The sequence below is a fragment of the Elephantulus edwardii genome, unplaced genomic scaffold, assembly GCF_000299155.1.
Source record: "Elephantulus edwardii isolate Elephantulus edwardi_28Jun2011 unplaced genomic scaffold, EleEdw1.0 scaffold00349, whole genome shotgun sequence".
Taxonomy (NCBI): domain Eukaryota; kingdom Metazoa; phylum Chordata; class Mammalia; order Macroscelidea; family Macroscelididae; genus Elephantulus; species Elephantulus edwardii.
The window spans coordinates 1,817,030-1,823,676 of record NW_006400099.1 but is presented as its reverse complement, the minus strand read 5'-3'; the positions used below and the strand labels follow the sequence as shown (position 1 = coordinate 1,823,676).

At 61.9% G+C, this 6,647-nt stretch overlaps 1 pseudogene; it reads right to left on the bottom strand.

The window, feature by feature from the left end:
* Positions 1-1,847: 1,847 nt before the first annotated feature.
* LOC102869041 lies at positions 1,848-6,405 on the bottom strand (annotated as a pseudogene).
* Positions 6,406-6,647: the final 242 nt, after the last annotated feature.

Genomic DNA, 6,647 nt, shown 5'->3' with positions numbered 1-6,647 from the left:
GCAATAAACATGGGTATGCATATATCTACTTGGGTGTCATTTATGGTCTCTTTAGGGTATATTCCCAGTAGTGGAATTGCTGGGTCAAATGGTATCCCTATTTGCAACTTTTTGAGAAAGCGCCACATCGCTTTCCACAGTGGTTGCACCATTGTACACTCCCACCAACAGTGAATCAGGGTTCCAGTCTCTCCACAACCTCGCCAGCATTTGTTGCTTGCTGTTCTGTTAAATTTTGCCTGTCTTACTGGGGTGAGATGATATCTCATAGTTGTCTTGATTTGCATCTCTCTCAGCGCTAGGGATTTTGAACATTTCTTCATGTGCTTGTTGGCCCATCTGAATGTCTTCCTTGGTGAAGTGTCTGTTCATATCCTGTGCCCATTTTTCAATTGGATTATTCACCTTTATCTTGTTGTGGTGCTCAAGTATTTCTTAAAGACACCCACACAACCACCTGAGAATGGACACCCCCCCAAAAAAAACCCAGACAAATAAGTTACAGGCCCCACACCCAGGCTGACCATGTACCGAGGGGTGAGAAACCTCAGCACGGGAGAAAAGATGAACTTGTGAATGAAAGTAAATCTTACGGTAATTGCCAAGGAGGGGTGGGTGGACAAGGACCCCCCCCCAGTGAGACAGACCTGGGTGGCCAGGCCAGGCTATGGGCAGCTGTGTGGGCATGCAGGGCAGGCGAGGCTAACACCTCCCCCAAGTGGACAGACTCTCGGATGGGACAGGGCAGGACCCCTCCCACTGCGCACGTAAACACGGGAGGGACAGGGTGCTCAGGACCCAAGCACACAACTCAACACCCACAAATGTAAACACAGCAAGCTGGCTCCCCAGCAGCAGACGGCCAGCATCATCCGCGTGGGCTCCATAACCAACCCAGCCACCTGGTGGGGGACACTCCCACTCCCACTGGCCATGCTAACCGCTTTTTGGCTTTGAGCATCCCCAGATTCGACTGCCTCCAGGGACAGAGCTGCTCTCAGCTGAGACTCCTGAGAAGTCAGATCAAGACCCCAGAGCACTCCTGGAGAAAGGGACCCAAGGTGCAGCCAGATGAGCTAGGGGCTTCCAGAAGCTCGATTTCTAGCCACTTAGGCTTGGTGTGCCTCTCCAAATCACCAGGACCAAGGCCAGATCCAAGTGCAAAGCCACCTCAGCTCCTCCCATGTACGTGTGCCTGTGCTGCTTTCCGAGCCCATGGCTCCCAGGCAGGTGTGGGTATACGTGTGCCTGTGCTGCTCCCCGAGCCCACCCCATGGCTCCCAGGCAGGTGTGGGTATACATGTTCCTGCGCTGCTCCCTGAGCCCACCCCATGGCTCCCAGGCAGCCCTTAGAGGCAGGCCTTTGGCAGTTGTGTTGGCACTGAAGACAGATGCAGTGGCCTTCTAGCCGGAAGCCTGTCACAGTCACACCTCCCCTGGGCAGTGCCATGGCCCTGGCTCAGCAGGTATCCAGGCATCTCTGAGTGAAGCTGGCCAGCTTCTTCCCTCAGCCCGGGGTGGGCACTAGCCCCAGCTCTGTGTTTGGCACTGAAGGTCCGCCGTAGCCTTCATCAGCCCCTTTGGGGTGGTCACTCAGCTCTGCATGCCAGGAGGGTCCCACTGCGGCCCAACCTCTCTCTCCTCAGCAAGACAAAAATGACAGCGATGAAGATGAGGTGGGAACCACTGATGGGCCAGGAGGTGGCCATGCTGGAGTTTGGGGAGGGGTGCCGGCAGGCCGGAAAACGGGCACGGCCACACAAGGGTGGGCTATGGCATATGTGGGGGTGTAGGTGGTGAGCCAGCCAGTATGGCAGGGGACACAGGACAAACTGGGTGGAGGTGGTCTAAATGAGGAAATGCTCTGCATTGGGGAGGAAGTCGGGCAGGAATACTGGGTCCAGGAGCCCTGTGGACCCACAGTTCACCCGCGGCTGGAAGCCCCTCGGCCGCAGGGTGGGCAGCAGTGTCTCCGCTGAGGGTGACGGGCTCTGGCTGGCTGGCTGGACTCTTCCTGGATGAGACTGGCCTCCTGAGCTCTTGTTCCCCATCACGAGATCCAGGTTCCCACTGGGGTCCACAATGGCGTTGATGACTTCCAGCTGCTTCTGCACGCGCCTCAATTCCTTCAGGATGGAGCTGATCTCCTTGTTGGACGTCTTCAAGATGGGCACCTCGTTCTCAGCATTGAGCCTGGCCTCCAAGTCCTCCCACGCGTGCCCCGTGTTCTGGAAAAGAATCTTCATCTTCTCTGTGAGACTCTCTGTGTTCTCACGGATGGCTTGTGACAACTGGGACACGGGGTTCAGCATTAAGTTATCAAAGATCACCTCTTCGCGGTTCTGAGGCCTCGTCTTGGAGGCCAGGGGTTCCTCACGGCTGTTGTTCATGTTCTGGTCAAACTCCCTGGAGTCCAGGGCGCCGGGTGGCACCTTCTGGAAATTTAGGCTGGCCTCGGGGATACGCCGCACCAGCTCCTCGCGTGCAGAGATGGTGGAGGCAGGGGTACTGGGCACGTTGCTGAGAGAGGGGCTGCGAGTGGGGTCTGGCGAGGCCAGCGGGTCACTGTCACCAGCCACGTCATGGATCTCACGGGCCAGGATGGCCACATCCTTCACCAGTGTTTGGCTTAGTCTGGCAATTTCTGCTATTTCGGTGGTCTGCCCCATGAGGCCGTATGGGTCGGCCAACTCCTCCTCGTCGTCTGTGTCCCGGGAGCCAGGGGCCTGGGGCCAAGAGTGGCGGGAGCCGCTTGCCCGTGGGGTCTGCGTGGTGGAGGAAGGATAGCGGGCACTGCCCGGGCGGGCCCTGCTGAAGGGCTGGCGGGAGGCCGTGGAGGCCGTGGCGGTCTTCCTGGCAGCAGCCCGAGTCTCGACCATGGTGGGCTTGAGGCTGGTACAGTACAATTCAGCGCTTCGGCCAGAGAAGCCAGAGCGGGCAGGGGTGGCTTCGGCGTCACTGGTGCCGGTGAAGAAGCCTGCCTGCTTATGGGGCATGGCCAGGATGTCCAGTCGCGACAGCTTCTTGGTCTGCTCCGTGGGCGGCCTCGCTGTCGGCTCGGGGTTGCCAGGGGTGCCCCGCTCCCCATCTGCAGCCTCCGTGTCCGAGGCATCGCCCAGGCGAGCCCGCCGCAGCCGGGAGGCCCGAGTGGGCCTTGGCATGGACAGGCTGTTTTAGCGAGTCAGGGCCTGCTGCACCTTCTGAGCACTGCTGGGCCCTCGGCTCTACTCCTTCTGCACGGCAGGGGATGGGGGGGGGGCGCTGGCTTTCTCCGAGGTCCTGGTCGCCCCACCCTGGCCGATCCAGATGTCTCCTGGTCTGATGTGACAGCGTCTGAGCTGGGCAGGTGGGTGGGGCTGGAACCTCGATCCTCATCCGGGCGCTGGGCCAGTTCTCCACAGCCAGCATCTGCTGGGCCTGGTGAGCGCTGCTGCTTCTCTGACAGCCGTCCCTTGGCGCTGCTCAGGGCGGAGCCCCCCGGGTCTTGTGTGCCCGGCAGCCTGTCCTTCTGAGGGCCAGTTGCCTGGGGGGATGTGGGGCTGGGCCCATTCTTGCCGCTGAGCAGGCTGGCCAAGCTGGCGGTGTCGGAGTCACCAGACAGGGAATCCTCAGGCGGCCGGGAGGGGCTGAGACCCCCAGTTTTTGCCTCTGCAGACCTGGAGAGCAGCTGGGCCTCCAGGGCGGCCAGCGTTGTCTCTGTCTCTTTCACGATCAGGTGCGTGTCCTTGGTGTGGATGTCTGAGCGGGCAGCTCGCACAGCAGCCAGGTCCTGGAGTAGGGGGTGACTGGAGATGTTGGGGAGCTTGCCTGGGGCCGGTGAGCCACTAGCTGACTCCTTGGTGAAGCTCTCCTGCCAGATGAAGGCCAGGGCTTCTTTCGGCGGGGCTGGGTCAGGGCCTTTCGGCTCTGGGGGGGTGCCCTCCACACAGCTGGATGACCATGTGCCCGCTGGTGCTCACGTAGAGCCCATCCTGAGACTGTGTGCCCGGCGGTGCTGCCCGCTGCACAGGCACCTGACCCTGATCCCCTGTGTCCCCTGGAGCTGTGCAGGACTTCCTGGCGAGGATAGCCTCTCCATTTTGGTCTCCAATGAAGAATGAGGTGGGGGCTGGCTCCCCTGGGGTCCAGGGTGGGCATCGTCCTTGTGTGCTGGCTGGTACCTCCTGGGGACTACAGTGTCTTCCAGGCGGCTGCCCCTTGCTCTGCTCAGGGTCCCACCCACCGTCTGACCCACTGGCATCACTGAGACTATCGGGGTCCAGATCCTCTTGGCCAAAGAGTGGGCTGCTGGCTGGCTCACTGCTGAGCTCCGGCGGCCCAGGCCCAGCCTTCCTGGTGGCCTCTGGACCTGCGGGACTGTCTGCTCGCTCACTGGGCAGCTGCGGTAGGAGGCGCCGTGTCTGTGAGGGCAGGGACACCTCAGGCTCTGTTACGCGGCGGCCAGCACCATCTTCTGCCAAGCCAGGGTCTGAGTAGCTGTCAGCCAGGCTGGCCCAGCGGGACACCCACTTCTGAGTCACTGTGCAGCCCTGGTGCTCTGGCTGTGAGGCTGCAGCACCTGGTGGCCGGGGTGCAAACTCCTGCAGAAGGGCAAGTCGCTGGGCCACATACCCCTCAGCTGCCTCTTCTCTGTCATCTCTGATGTCGGGACGGAAAGTGGCCAAGGACATCCTAGACAGCTCTGGTGATTCAAACACTCCAAAAACCTGGTCGATCATCTTGCGGGCTTCCTCCACTTCCTGGTCCTGCACCTCTGTCTCGATGGTGTAGGTACCTGCATCGCTGAGGCTGTCATCCTCCTCCTGTCTGCGTGCCTTGGTCAGCTGGGGGTCTGTGGGCGGTGGGGGTGCAGGGCCGCCCTGGGATGGTGAGGGGGCCCGGGGCACCGTGTCGGGGCCCGGCCGGGCAGCAGGGGCGCCCTCGCTGGCACACTGCGCCATGAAGTCCTGGGCCAGGCGGGAGCGGCTGCCCATGCTGCCAAAGGGCCTGGCAGGGCGGGCGGGCGCCGGGCTCACGCGCTCCTCCGGTTTCTCCTGCTTGAGCGAGCCAGCCCGTGGGGCCCGGGGTCGCCCGGCCGGTCCCTGTCGGTGGGGACCGGTGCACGGGGGCGCCTGTCGGCCTTGGAGTCCGAGGGTGGTGTGTGTGTGAAGGACTGGGAGCACTTCTTGAGGGGCGTGTCCTCGTCGAAGAACTTGATGACGAAGGCCTGCTGGTTGTGCAGCAGCTCCTGGGGGTCCTGCTTGATCTGGCGCTGCAGCCGGGCCTGTTCTTTGCCCGTCTGACAGGCGCACTGGCTGCCGTGGGGGCCAGTGGGTCCTCCGAGTCACTCTGCGTGCCATCCTCATGCTCGTGGCCCCTCAGTGTGCGGGTGTGGATGGGCAGGTCACTCTTGGTGCTGTGCCGGTCATCGCCCCGGCCAGCTCGGCATAGCAGGCTGGGGTCATTGTGCACCAGCCAGTCGGCCACCTTGCTCTCTCCAGACACCATCGCAGCAGGCGTGGCCTCCTTGCCCAGGGACTGCTGCTGGCGCAGGGCAAACTTGGTCTTGATCTTGACCTTGCCTGGGCTGCAGTCATCAAACTCGATGGTGAAGGAGGCGTGGCTCTGTACCACGGATGCCACCCCACACTCTCCTAGCTCTTGGTCCTTGGCGGGGACCTCGTGCACTGGCAACTCGGGGGAGCGCACAGCTTGCGGGGACTCCTTCGTGGGGATCTCAAAGTAGCTGGGCTCCCGGTGAAACGGGAAGCCCTGTGGCTCAGGGATCCAGATCGGTGTGCTGGTCAGCTCTCCGTCCTGCTGGGCTGGGCCCCTGGCATGCTCTGCCGCAGGCTCTGCCTGTTGACGGTCCTCAGCCAGGCTGCTGCCATCATCCTCTCCCCACCAGGACGGCTGCCCGTACAGGGGGTTGCGGTAGGTGGACGCCTCTGCTGTCCCTGGCCTCCCGTCCCCTTTCTCCGATCTGGGGTTCGAAGACTCGCAGTACGGTGTATGGTCCGGAAGCGGTTCACTCCTCTTTGACGCCGAGCCCTTAACAACACTCACCTGCAGCTGGCTGGTGTACTTCTCATGCTTGAGGGCCTCTGCGGGAAGCCGGTGCTGTACACGCTCCAGCACATACAAGTTGGGATTGTAGCCGAAGTGGACAACATCGTTGGGCTTGAGGGTGACATACTTCTGGTCCGGGATGCCCACGTCATTCACAAAGGTCCCATTGAGGCTGCCCAAGTCCTTCACCCAGTGCTCGTCCGGGTCCTAGTCGTAATTGATGACGGCGTGCTGCTTCTCCACACTGCGGGACTGGAGTACAAGTTCACACTCGTCCCGTCCCACGAAGATGAGCTCACGGGGCAGGCGGTGGTGGGTCCCGCAGATGCTCACCAGGAACCAGGAGGTGACACTCATCCTGCTGCCAGCCCTGCGCTCCGGCCGCTCCGGGGGTCTCCAGCTGGACCCCTGCCTGGCCCATGCCCGGCCCGCCTCCCGCCACCGGCAGAGCGCTGGGGCACAAGGCTCGCCGCCTAGGACATGCCCAGCGCGCGCGACAGCTCAGCGGAGCCCATGGTAGCGTGGCCGCGGCGGCCTCGCCTCACGCCCATTCAGCATTTCTTAAGCTCAAGGAACTGAAGAACAAATTCAAACCTAGA